Source organism: Panthera onca, chromosome A2 (assembly GCF_046562875.1).
Source record: "Panthera onca isolate mPanOnc1 chromosome A2, mPanOnc1 haplotype 2, whole genome shotgun sequence".
In the NCBI taxonomy this organism is placed as follows: Eukaryota; Metazoa; Chordata; class Mammalia; order Carnivora; family Felidae; genus Panthera; species Panthera onca.
The window spans coordinates 5,442,271-5,455,848 of NC_138340.1; the positions used below are offsets into that span (position 1 = coordinate 5,442,271).

A 13,578-nucleotide genomic window follows, 5' to 3' on the forward strand; every position below is an offset into this window, starting at 1 on the left:
GATATGTGCACGTCTATGCTGGGTGTCCTTCCCGATGCATCAGCCTTTATCCGAATGCGTGTGTGCACAGGCAGGCAAGTGGCTCCACTCCTGTGTGTCTACCTGCGGGCAGGGCATGCATACAGAGGGAAACTGAGTCAACTGCCACAGGCCAGGCCCAGCCCCCTTCTCCTCCCCATCCAGACCCAGTGCCCGGGGACCCCACTCCCGTCCTGGCACTCGCCCCACCACCCTCCACCTCCACCAGCTCACCTGGTTCAGGAGTGGACCTTCCATCTGAGTTAGAGGTATCCATCTATCTCTGAGGCTAAAGGTCATGGGCCAAAAGGGCCCCAGCTGGGGGGTGCCCCCCCTCCACGTTCTTGGGAAGATTCCACAGGGACCGTGCTGGGAGGGCACCCTCTTCAGCCCCACCCCGGTCTCTGCTGGGGTCCGGATTCATCTCTCACCCCCCCAGCTCCATCCCCGAGCCCCCACCTCTGAGATGCCCACCTGACCCGTGGGGACCACTGAGGACGGATGGGCCAGGCATCTGAGGGGAGCGGCCCTGGGGGAGGCGAAAGGGACAGTGACCGGTATGGGGAACAGGGTCTCCCCCACCTGACCCCGGCCTTTACCAGCTGGGGGCAGGGGAGTCCGGGCAGGGACTCCTGGGCTCCTGTCCTCCCCCGCCCCTCGCCCGGCGCTGGACAGATGAGGGAGCATCTAGCTTGGCCTCTGGGGACACAGTGTGTGCCCACGTGGCCCTGGCTGATGAGGTTCCCCCATAGACCAGGGGCAGCTCAGGCACGTCCTGCTGTTTCTGGGGGTGGCGCAGGGAGGGAGGAGTTGTCACCCCTGCAGCCACCTGGACTCCCTCCTGTGGTGCCTCCTTCTAGGCCTCACTTTCCCAAGCACACCTGTGGGCTCCACACCCCAGAGCTCCATGGCCAAGCAGCGGGGACTGGGGAAGACAGGGCAGGCTCCACTCAACCTCCAAGTAACAGGTGGAGGAGAGGAGGAGGGGACAGGGGACCGACACCATTCTTAGAGAAAGAGAGAGAGTCATTTCCATACTATCAGCTTCCTGGGACCACCATGACAAATGACTACAAACTTTGTAGCTGAAATGCCACGAATGTATTGCCTTACTATTCTCGAGGCCAGAGGTCCCTCTCGGAGGTCACCAGGCTAAAAAAGGTGTCCACAGGTGACAGTCCTTTCTGGAAGCTCGAGGGAAGGATCTGTTTCCTTACTCATTAAGATTGTTGGCAGATTTCGGCTCCTTATGGTTGTAGGACTCAGGTTCTGTTTCCTTGCGGACCGTCAGCTGAGGGCTGTGCCCAGCTCCTAGAAACACCCGCGTTTCTAGAAGCCCTCAGCTCATAGCCCCTTCCTCGGCTTCAAAGCCCCCACCCAGCAGGCCAAATCCCTGTCACCCTTCACCCTTCTTCTGTGTCACCTCTGTCCCAGCCAGGAAGGCTTCTCTGATTTTAAGGGCCCCCGTGGTTGGATTGAGCCCACCCAGGCGATCCGGGATCACCTCCTCCTCTCAAAACGCCTAATTTGGATCACAAGTACAGACTTCCTTCCGCCGTGAACAGGGAGGGGAGCACACCCAAGGTTCCAGGGATTAGGACGCGCACCGTTTGGGGGCTTTTCGGCTGCCACACACACATGGACACCATACAGGCAGACCGGGGTCCATGGCTAGCTCACAGGGCACCTCCATGCAAATTAGAACAAAGCACCCTGTCATTGCAGGATGCTTCAAAGTCGTCGCCATAGACCCGACCGAGAACGAGGCCCTTGACTGCCCTCTGCTGGAAGGTAGTCAAAATGAATGTCCAAATCCACCCAGTCTCTGAGGTGAAGGGAGCCCCTCAAAGATGGGGGGGAACCCCCTAGTGCAGAGAAAATCTGTGTCCTCGCCCAAAACAGACACACACAGACCAACTCAGATGCACGCCTACTCCCTCACATCCCACAGCGAAACCTGTTGCCATCTCCCACCAAACAGTTTTGTTCTGAGTCATGGGTGCGAGGGTTGAGTCCGGGGCTCAGTGAAGATTTCTCGCAGGGGACGGGGGGAGTCTGTGGACTTTGTGGGCAGCTGACCACAGTCACTAAGGGGCGGCACTGAGCGTTACAGAGGGCTGGTGGACGGGGGGCAACAGGAAGTGGCCACTGGAATGGCATACCACTGGGTACCCTCACAGCTGTAAACCCTCGGACGGGGGCTTGGACCCTGCGTGTAAACATTCACTGCACTAATATTTACTGAGTGTCAGCCCCGTGCCAGGCGCTGTTGTAAGGCAGGTGGGAGACAAGACAGATCAGAGCCCACCTTGCCCGTGGGCCCTTCGTAAGCCAAGGAACAGAGAAATATCCTCAAGACTGCCACGGCAGGCGACAAGAGGCTGGCTGTGACCATCCCACCCATCCCTGGACAGCATGGTCCACTGAGAACAATGCAGGGGTAAAGACTGTATAGAGTTCCCAGGCTGGCCCACAATGGTCTGTTCAACCCTTCAGGCAGGTGAAAGGTGGCAAGGTATGGAATGGGGGAGGGAAAGACGGCAGGAGGCAGGTGGATGAGGAAGAGAACCCCACAACAAAGACGTGCAAATGGCCCCCGACGGAGGAGGTCACTCTCCATAACTGGCCTGGAGGTTATAGTTTCTGCTTATAAGTTCTCCTCTTCGGAGAAGCAGAAACAACCATTAGGGTCAAAACTCTCTAAGTTGTAAGCTGGTAACTCACTACCCAGCCACTCACCAGCAAACGTGTATGGGACACTGAGAGGAAGACAAAACAAACAAACAAACAAAGCCACCACATTTGGCAGCCCCTCCTCCAAGATACGGATCCTGATTCTCTGCTTCCCGAAGCTGGGCTTGACCATGTGACCTGGTTTGGCCAATGAAATCTTAGGAAACACGCCACCAGGGGGCGCCTGAGAGGCGCTTGCGCGCGATGCTTGCACTCTGCTTTTCCTGTAAGCTCTGCAACCACCGCGAGCTCAGCTCAGGTCCTGAGTCAGGACCTGACTTCAGCTCAGGTCATGATCTCACAGTTGGTGAGTTCGAGACCCACAACGGGCTCTCTGCTGTCGGCACGGAGTAGCTTCAGATCCTCTGTCGCCCCTCTCTCTGCCCCTTCTCTGTTCATGCTCTCTCTCTCTCAAAAATGAATAAACGTTTAAAAAAAAATTATTATCTCGATTTTGCAGATGGGGAAACTGAGGAACAGGGAGATTTGACTCTGTTGCTAGTAAGGGGTGGAGCCAGGATTTGCATCCAGTTCTGACTCTGATTAATTGCTCCATTAGCCTGACACCTAGCCCTTCATTAATGATCTGTGTAATTCTGAGCAAGGTGCTACGGTCTTGTGATTATTTCCTCTCATATCAAATGAGAGAAGCAGAGTAAAATCAGAGGTTCTTAAGCGGGTTTGGGCAACCATGACACCATACAACTGTCCAAAAAATTATCTGGGTAAATATATTGGGAGGGAGGGGAGGGTATTGGGGGGGAGGGGGGACAGGCAGCGAGCAAGTCAGGTGGTCTGTAGGTTTGGTGAGATTCCCAAATGAGTCTTGATCCAGAAAAGATTAAGAAATACCAGACGATATGCCATGGAAGGCCCTTGCCAAGGCCAAGTTTCTATTCCAGCTGACCCCAAATGCTGCAATTACAGTTATGCAGAAGCCACACGAGCCTCCCAAGGATAGCCCTGGGTACAATTCAGTCCACATCACAGCAGCCCTGAATTGCAGCCAAGGTCAACATGACCCTGGTCTCAGTTCCAGGCTTGAGCAGAATGCATCTTTCTGACACACCCCACACCCCTGTCTTGGAACCTGACCAGTTCCAGGCTTTTCTCGCCTGTCGTGGAAGGTTGCTCTCCACCCCTGCCCCACCTGAGGTTCCGTTGCTACAGCTTTGAACGCCGAGCCCTGACTAGCCACGCCCTGAGAAAGCAGTTAATATTACAGGAACTGCCAGAAGAATCTACAGCAGATTTCTGTCTGAAGCAACCCTTGCCTCATTTTCCAGAAGTCTGGCTCATCACTGTAACGGTTTCTGAGCTGCATGTCTCCCCAGGGACGCGGTGCTGTCTTTCACAACTGCTCACCGCCAGCTCCCGCCGCCATCGGTTCTGTGCCCGCTCCTATCTCCCTCTGCCTCGACTTTCTGCAGCCAATCCTCATCTTTCTACCTTGACATCAAGCCCACTTGACATCAAAAGCACCTATAGCTGCTCACAGCCATGGCCTCGGGTGTCCTGGGTGAGATTCCTCCTCATACAACAGCCCAGTGCACTTTAAGCTGGTGATAAACTCTGCCGGGTTGTCCAAGAAGCATGCAAAGTGTTCCTCTGGGCAGTGGAATTTTTGTCAAGCCCCATCTTACGGAAGCTTGTCGCGGAGGCTCGGACAATATTAAAAAACCGTCAGGATGGCAGAATCTTAGGGAGAACACAGGGCCACGGGGTCCGTATGCAAAGATCACATGCGGGTGGTCCGGAGAAATCAAGAAAACAGGACTGTTTCCCCTACAGGGTTGGCCCCAGATAGGTGAGTGAGAGCAAGGGTTCAGCGGGCAGGAACTCAGGCCAAGAAGGAACCATGGGAACAGAGGCCCTGGGAATTTGCAGACATCTCGGGGAGGGCACTGGACTTCCCGCAGGTCGTGGGAGAGAGGCAGGCGCCAAATCTCCGAGGCCCGAGTGACCCCAGCTGACATCTGGATAACATCTGTTATACAAAAGAGCCCGTCCAAGCCAGAAAGCAGTAACCCATCAGAGCTTTCAAACACCCAGCAGAGTTGTTGTGTGTGTGTGTTTTTTTAATAGCTTTTAGAGAGATTCTTTCACAACAGCAAACTCACTAACAGGCACCCAGCTCAGCTGCGGTTCAGACACACCCTAGGACACACATGTCCACCACGCATAATAATAACCTAATATTTAATGCACGCTTAGTATGCGCCCGGCACTGTATTATCGCTTTAGACATATTAATTCACATAATTCTTATAAGAAAGTTTTGGGGTAAATGCTGTCATCATCCACATGCAAGCCAGAGGAAGCTGCTTCAACACCCTTCCGTGGGGAAAGGCCAAGCCCCTCCCACAACCCACAAGGCCCTGCAGGACCTGCCCCTGTCCCCTCCCTGCCCTCACCTCCTCCCTTTCTCCCCCTGGCTCATTCTGCTCTAGCCTTCCAGGCCTCCGCCCTGTTCCTCCAACAAGCCAAGCCTGATCCTGCCCCAGGACCTTTGCACAGGCTCTCTGCTCTGCAAGAGAGGCTCTTCCTCCACTGAAGCGACTACACAGCTCACTCCTCACCCCCAAGAACTCTATCCAAATATCACCTTCTCAGGAAGGCTTCTCAATCTAAAACTCCAAGCCTCTCCCCATGTACACACGCACAGCACTCACCACCATCCGGCACACCGTATACTGAATTCATTGTCTTTATTGTTGGCCTGGCCCACCAGAGCAGGGATCTGTGTCTGTTTTGCTCACGGCTATGACCTCCAGGGCCCGGAGTAGTGCCTAGCACACCGCAGGTGCTCAGTAAATATTTGAGAGATGAATGAATCCACAATGAAAAAGGGTATCAAGGCAGGAAGAATCTGGGCCATGGCCCAAGGCCCAGGGTGTCTAAGTAGCAGATGCCAGACTCCAACCCAGGCAGCCCAGCTCCTCAGTCTTATTAGCCCTAAACATGTCCGTCTACACCTCCCACAAACGCACACAACGGCTAGCACACGTGAACTCTCACAAACACACAAAACCCCGTGCAGCCAGGACCAGCCGCGCGGACTTAGCCACAGGCACATCCCTCACTCAGCCCCACACTCAGCCCCCGGGCTCCGGCCCGCACCTCCTCAGGCCCCCAAACCCCAACGCGGTCTAGGCCTTGGTCTTCACCCTGGGGTAACGTGAACTCATCCTCCTCTTGCGTCGGGCTGTTGAGGGCGTCGGCTCGTGGGCCGCTACAGCAATGGAGACGTTCACCTGCGGTCCACCTGGGGTCCGGGCTGATGATGGCCAGGTCCAGTGCCTCGCCCTGGGAACGGAAGGCCAGGGAGAGTTGCTGGTGTGGCCAAGGACGCGACCACGCGAACCCCCTCCCCATCTCCTGGGCCCTCTCAATCGGCAGCGTCCCCTAGGGTGCGTGGTGCAGGCTGTTCAGGACAGTCCCCGCCGTCCCCTTGACCCTACCCTCACCCAGGCCTGCACCGCAGCGCCGCCCCGCGCTTCTCCAGCTCCCAGGTCTGACACAGGTGGCCGCGCACGGTGGCACAGTTCAGGCTGCGGAAGAGCACAACCTCCCCTCCCCGCCCTCCGCCCTCTGCCTCCCATCCCCCTTGAGCCCCAGGGACCCTCAGGCTCCTCCCTCAGCCCGAGCCCCGCCCCCTCCTGGTTTCTGGCGCACCTCCAGCTTCCCGGGGGGGGGGGGGGGGGGGGGGTGACGCAGAGGCAGCGCCCTGGACCCCCACGTCTGGAGCGCACGCTTCCTAGGCCTCCTCCCAGGCCCCGCCTCCACGAGGGGCGCGCCGCTGCCCCCTCTGCCTCCACGGCCCCTCCCCACGCCAGCCCAGGCCCCGCCCTCTGGCCCCGCCCCCACCCCTCCGGCTGCCGACTGCGACGCACGTGGTGGCTCTCTACAGCGTGGCACGGGCTGGCGAAGACGCCGGGTTCCCCCCTCCATCACGGTCCCGGCAGCCCCCATGGGTCTCTTCTGCCCCTCGGCCGCCCCCCCCCGACCCTCCCGGACCCCGCCCCAGCCAAGTCCTGCCCCTCAGCGGGCCTCCCCAGAAGCTGTAAGCCCCCCAGCCCCGCCCGGGGCGCACGCATTGCGCCCACCGCTTGCGCGTGGTGCTGGCACCGGTCGGGTGGCTCCAGAAGAAATCGGCGGGCTGGCGCTGGACGAGGAATCCATGGAAGCGCACGTCGTGCAAGCCCGAGGGCACCTCCTTGGCCCGGCGACTGGAGGGCCCAGCGCATGACAAGGGCGCCCCGGTCTTACCTGCCAGCGCAGGTGCTCCTAGGCCTCCACGCGTGTGAGATGCCACCGAGGAAGAAGAGCAGGTGCGAGGCGCCGCGTCCCCGCCGCCCCCCCGCCCCCCGCACCCACTACGTGCCCCTGAGCCTCACTGGACTCTGAGGAGACAGAGGAGGCTTTGGGGTATGTGAGGCCCTCTGTTTCCCTTCCCAAGAGCCTGCTTTAAGCCGGAGTCAGTTTGGAGAGGAGCCCCAGGCTGCTGGGCTCAGATCCAGGCCCCCCAATCCCCTCTCTGACTTTTCAGAGAGCTTGTAGGGAGCCCGCACTGGTCCCCACTCCCCAGCACCAGGAACCCCTTGTTCCTTGCACAGACATGAGTTGAACTCTGTGTTTTAGACCTGGTGGGGGGAGGGGGAGGGGGGGAGAAGGCGTTCCTAACCTCTGCCCTCTTGAAGCTAACACTTCAAGGGGAGAAACGAGTGTGATGAACAAGTTAGAGCCCAAAAGTGCTGACATCCTGAGGTCTGTGCAATAAAGGAAATAAACAGGAAACAGTGAGAGAGAGACAGGCGGCTGTGGCTGGGATGGTCATCTTCTCTGCAGAGGTGACATTTGAGCTCAGATCTGAAGGGCGGTGGAGCTGGCCATTCAAACAGCTAGAGGAGAGCCCAGCAGTCGGGGGACACGGCAGGTGCATAGGCCCCTGGGGCTGGAACAGGCTTCTTCCATCAGTGGGCTTCGCTCTATGGCCTTCCTTTCTTTCTCTCCATTGATCTTCCCCTCAGCCTTAGAGATTCCCTATCCTGAACACCCTTCCCTTGCCCCACTTCTCCTCCATGATGGCCAAGGTTCTAGAAGGCTTGAGCTAACCTGAATTTCCACGAACGGAGCGCACGGAACGAGACATGCAATTGAGGGTTGCCATGGAAATAGGTCCACATCCACTTGTGGATGTTACGGATACTGTTCAGACTGCATCTGAACAATAGGAAGTTTGTATGGTCCTATTCAAGGGGGAGGTGATCAAAGACCCTTGGATATCTAAAATTCTTTTTCATGTTGTTTATTTTTGAGAGAAGCGGGGGAGAGAGAGAGAGGGAGAGAATATGAGTGGGGGAGGGGCAGAGAGAGGGAGACAGATCCAAAGCAGGCTCCAGGCTCTGAGCTGTCAGCACAGAGCCCGACATGGGGCTCAAACTCACAAACCTCGAGATCATGACCTGAGCTGAATTCAGACGCTTAACCGACTGAGCCACCCGGGCGCCCCTGAATTGTGCACGTTTAATGGGTGAACTGCATGGTATATGAACTGTATCCCAAAGCTGTGTGTGTGTGTGTGTGTGTGTGTGTGTGTGTGTGTGTGTGAGAGAGAGAGAGAGAGAGAGAGAGAGACAGAGAGAGAGAGAGAATGTCAGGACTGCTAGGTATTCATCCAGAGGACATAACTTTTCGCTCACACAGAAACCTGCACATAGATGTTTACAGTGATATATGTATAATTTCCAAAATGTGGAAAGAACTCAAATGTCCCTCAACAGACGGGCCGGTAGAAGGTGGTACATCCACATCCCAGAACACTCCCCAGCAGTAACAGGAAAGAAATACTGGCACACTGACATCGGGGGTCAGTCTGTTGTGCGTTCTGCCGAATGAAAGTTGCCACACTCCAAAGGCTCATACGGTAGGACTCCACTGACACTTTTCTTCTGGAAAAGACAAACTAGTGATTGGGAACACATCAGTGGTTGCCAGAGGCTGGGGAGGGGGGCACACGCCTATCCTGATTGAGGCTGTGTTGGTAGGGCGGTATGCATTTGTCAAATAGCATAGACTTGTACCCTAAAATGGGTAGATTTTACTGGGTGCAAATTACACCTGAATTGTTTTTTAAGGAAAGCAAAAGATCTGCAAGGAAAAGATACACCGTGCGGTAAAAATCAGAGCTGAATAGGAAAGAAGGGGCTATCCGTGCTCCCCAGATCCACTTGTGTCCTCCCATCCCCTCCTCCAGCCTTGAAGACCCTGCTCCCTTGACCGGCAAATGGCTGAGGAACCCCCCCCCCATCCTCACCCCGTTCACCTCCCTGGCCCTCCTGGTTGCTAAGTCCCAAGGGCAGGGGGTGCTGGTCAACGCTCCAACACTCTTCGCTGCTTGAGACCCAACAGCTGTCGCTTGGGTCCTTATGTCACATCACCAGTTTGCCCCTGCATCTCTGATGACTCAGCTCTGTCTCCTACCCAGATTTTCATCCTCCTCCCTGGGCTATCCCTTCTGTGGCGTCACGGGCAGCCAACGTGTGAACCACATCCACCTCCAGGTCTCTTTTGAGAACTCACCTCCTTGGATCTCTACCAGCTATTTCTACTAATATGACCTGGATCCAGTCCCGGCTCTTACTGTGCCTGCGGCTGGACGAACCCCTAGTCTGTTTCCCACGTGTCCTGTGCTCTGGGGTCTCAAGGTACCGCCTGGCAAGTCCTCCCTGGGATGTCCCTTGCTCAAGAACCTACCGTGGGATTAAAGATGTAAACTTGAGGGGCGCCTGGGTGGCTCAGTCGGTTAAGTGTCCAACTTCTGGTCTCGAAGTTCATGGATTCGAGCCCCACGTCAGGTTCTGCGCTGACACTGTGGAGCCTGCTTGGGGTTCTCTCTCTCCCTCTCTCTCCGTCCCTCCTCCACTCATGCTTCCTCTCGCTCTCAAAATAAATAAATAAACTTAAAAAAAAAAAAAAGCAAAGAGAGGGGCACCCATTTGGCTCCGTCGGTGAAGCTTGCAACTCTCGATCTTAGAGTTGTGAGTTCAAGCCCCGCATAGAGCTTACTTTAAATTGATTGATTGATTGATTGATTATTAACATAAATAAAAAAGAATTCTGCCTTTAATTCTCCTGGAACATGATCATTAATGTTAAAAAAAAAAAAAAAAAAAAGGAACATACCAGGCGCTGGCCAAGATGTGGAGAGACCGGAGCCCCGTGCTCGGCTGGTGAGACGGTGAATTAGAGCAGCTGCTGTGGAAAACCGTTCAGCAGCCCTTCAGAGAATCACACCGGAGCCACCATAGGGCCCATGAGTTCCACTGCTGGGTATCCATCTACCCAAAGGGGTTGAAAGCAGGGATCTCTGTACACGACAGGTGAGCGAACAGATACTTGTTCACGACAGCAGCGTTCACACCGGCCAAAAGGTCCATCGACGGATCCACGGACAGACACAGTGTGGTCCGTCCATCCAGCCTTAAAAATTGTCACGTGCTTATCCGTGCTACAACGTGGCTGAGCTTTGGAGACACGTAAAGTAAGAGAAGCCAGACATACAAGGACAGATACTGCACGATTCCTCCCTTACGTGAGGTCCCCAGAGGGGTCCCGTCCACAGAGACAGAGAGTAGTGCGAACCAGGGGTGGGGAGTGAGCGTTTCGGGGGGCACGGAGTCTCAGTTTGGGGAGATGAGTAAGTTCTGGAGATGGATGGGGCGGACGGCCGCACGACATTGTGAATTGCTTAATGCCACCGAGCTGTGCACTTAGGAACGGTTAAAATGTGGGGCACCTGGGGCGCTGGGGCGCTCAGTCAGTTAAGCGTCTGACTCTTGATAGGGGCTCGGGTTATGATCTCATGGTTCGTGAGTTCGAGCCCCTTGTGGGGCTCTGCACTGTCAGGGCGGATTCTCTCTTCCCCTCTGTCTCTGCCCCTCCCTCCCTCTCTCTTTCCCTCTCAAAAGTAAATAAACATTTTTTAAAATGTGGGGAGCCTGCGTGGCTCAGTCCGTTAAGCGTCTGACTCTTGATTTCGGCTCAGGTCTTGATCTCACGGTTCATGGGCTCGAGCCCCACGTCGGGCTCTGTGCTGACAGCACGGAGCCTGCTTGGGATCCTCTCTCTCCTTCTCTCTCTGCCCCTCCCGCAGTCATTCTCATTCTCTCTCCCTCTCTCTCTGCCTCAAAAATAAGTAAGCATTTTTTTTTTTTTAAAGAAAAGAAGGGTTAAAATGGTAAATTTCATGTTACCATTTTACCACAACTGGAAACAAAGCAGGAATCTGTCATTGTTCCCTCTTGCCGGCCTGACTGCAGCTACTGCACTCCTGAGCCGTCGGCTGCAGCCAGCCTGGCCTCCCCACCTCTGTCCTGCTGCGCCCTCCCCACTCCTCTCCTTCCTCCCAAACCCACCAGCCCCGCCCTGCAGACTCGGAGGGGGGCTTAGGCCTGGGGAGAACCAGGGCAGCGGTGGGGGCTCGTCAGGGACACAGGGGAGATAAGAGTGGCTCAGCCGCTCCCCAGGGCAGGCAGCCGAGGCAGGGAACCGTCCTCAGCAGTTTGGGAAGCTTCTCCCCGTGGTACCAGCAGGTGCAGCCAGAGGAGGAAGAGAAGAGAGAGTGGCCGGGGGCCGAGGTCAAGGTGTCCCGGAGACCACGTGTCTCCTCTTTCTCCATTTCGTCCCGGTTTCCCTGTCCCCCATTGGCAATACCAACTGACAGCAGTCGTGATAACAAGCACACAGCAGGAGAGGCCGGCCCAGCTCGCATCTGCCTCCACTTCCCTGGGCCTTGGTGGCCTGTGCCCATCAGGGACACGCGGGGCCGAGGCCTGAAGTGGCCAAGTCCCCAGGGTGCTCACAACCAGAGGCAGCGGGAGAGGCCAGAGTGGGTGGCCAGAGGAGGAGGAAGAGGAAAGATGGGTGGGTCTGACACGCTGGGGCAGGGCTGTGGCAGGAGGGGGCTGGGCAGAGAGGCCCGGCAGCTAGACGGAGGGGAAGCCAGGCTAGCACCACATGTTAGTTTCGGAAGAAGGGGGCCAATCTTCAGCTTCTCACTGTGACCCTGGACTTGGGCCCCAGGGGTGATCAGATGTTTCTCCCCTGAGCTAAACTCTGGGCTTCGTCCCAGGGGACTCCGTGAGCCTTCCCAGAAGACACGCCCCCTCCTTGAGAACCCCCCAGAGAGCGAGGGGAGGGACGTTTTCCAGTCCAGGAACCCCGCCCCCCCAAGCCCCCATCAGCCAGCCCGGGCTGACCCCCATCCAGCCTCATCCTGAGCTCCTAATTTGGCTGCCCAGAGTTTGCTACCCCACTGGGCCACCCCAGAGAGAGCCATGGTCCTGGGAAGAGGAGGAGGAGGAAACCTTTGAGGCTTGGCCAGGAGCCTCGGCCTGAAATTGCACCATTCGAGTTTCCCCTTAGGGTTAAGGCAGCGTTTCCTTTATCTGTTCCAGGAACCCCTAGCACCCCAAAAAGTGCTCCAGAGGGCAAGAAACGTCAAGGGGGCAGATGCATTCCAGAAAGCTGTGCAAAACACATGAACAAATGAAAACCTCTGGGAAGGCCTGCAAGGAACAACCCCATTTAGCTTTGCTTAATCCCTGGTTTGGCCGGGGTTCCACAGAGCATGCCCTGAACATCCAAGGCCCCAATTAAATGCCCACTGTGAGAGCCCAGAGGGGCCAGGGGGCAGTCAGGCTGCAGAGGGAGTGAGTCAGTTTGACTGCAGGGAGGGAGGGGACAAGGGGGACACAAGCCAGGCCTGAGGACCTTGCATGCCACCCTCAGAGACCAGAAATGTCCCCGAGGGCCTGGAAGGGGAACTCAGCCCTCACTGCCACCACCCTGCTCCTTGCTCTCTGACCAAAGCCCCGGTCCTCCACCGAAGACCTCAAACACCCCCCCCAGAGTCATGTCTCCTGCTCCTTCCCCCTGGCCACGACGGGAGCCACTGTGCCCATCAACAGAGCCACAGTGGAGACGTCACGGGCATTGTCGGCCCACAGTGTGGTTACACTATAAAGACCAATGACGGGAGTTAGCCTTTAGTGGACACGACGCTCTGTGGACGGTGATGGGCACGCCCATGCATCATTCCTGACACCAGGAGGGCAGACGGGTGGGGACTGGAATCACAGGTCACCACTTAGCAGTTGTACGGTCCTGGGACAGGGAGTTAAATTCTGCTGTCTTAGAGAGAGACGGTCTCTGCAAAAATTAAAATTAAAATTAAAAAAAGGCGGGGGGGGGAATAAAAGGCTTTTGCGAGTCAGGTAACAGTGGTGGGCTAGGAAGGACCAGGCTCATCCCAGCAGATGCCAGCAGGGACAGAAGACAACCCAGGATCGGGCCAGCCGCTGTCACCCAATCAATTCTGCCCCCCACCCCAGGGGACATTGGGCAATGTCTGGAGACGGTTTTGATTGGCAGGATTGGGGGTGCTGCTGGCATCTGGTGGGTAGAGGCCAGAGACACTGCTAAGCATCCTATAATGCACAGGAAAGCCCCCTACAACCAAGGCCTCTGCAGCTCACAGTGTGAGTAGTGCGAAGGGGGAGAGACCCCGGATCAGTCAGTCATCCCCCAAGCTGGAGTCGTCGGCCTCCTCCTCATCCTCATCACATTCACTCGCTTTCGAGTGCGCTCACAGGGTTTCAAGCCCTGTTCTAAGCGCTTTATACACATTGACCATTTCATTCTCATAACAACCCCTTTATAAGGTGAGCACTATTACTGTCCCTGTGTTCGGAGAGGTTAAGTAATTGTCCTAAGGTCACACAGCTTGTAAATGGCAAAGCCAGGTTCTTTCTTTTTTTTTTTTTA

The 13,578-nt window shown here is 56.2% G+C and overlaps 1 long non-coding RNA gene across 1 annotated transcript; it reads right to left on the reverse strand.

Moving 5' to 3' along the window:
* Window positions 1-5,444: 5,444 nt before the first annotated feature.
* Window positions 5,445-7,158, reverse strand: LOC144612751 (uncharacterized). The gene is made up of 2 exons (XR_013554343.2): window positions 7,021-7,158; window positions 5,445-6,057 (listed from the first exon to the last, which is right to left on the reverse strand). It is a non-coding gene; the product is annotated as an uncharacterized LOC144612751 (long non-coding RNA).
* Window positions 7,159-13,578: the final 6,420 nt, after the last annotated feature.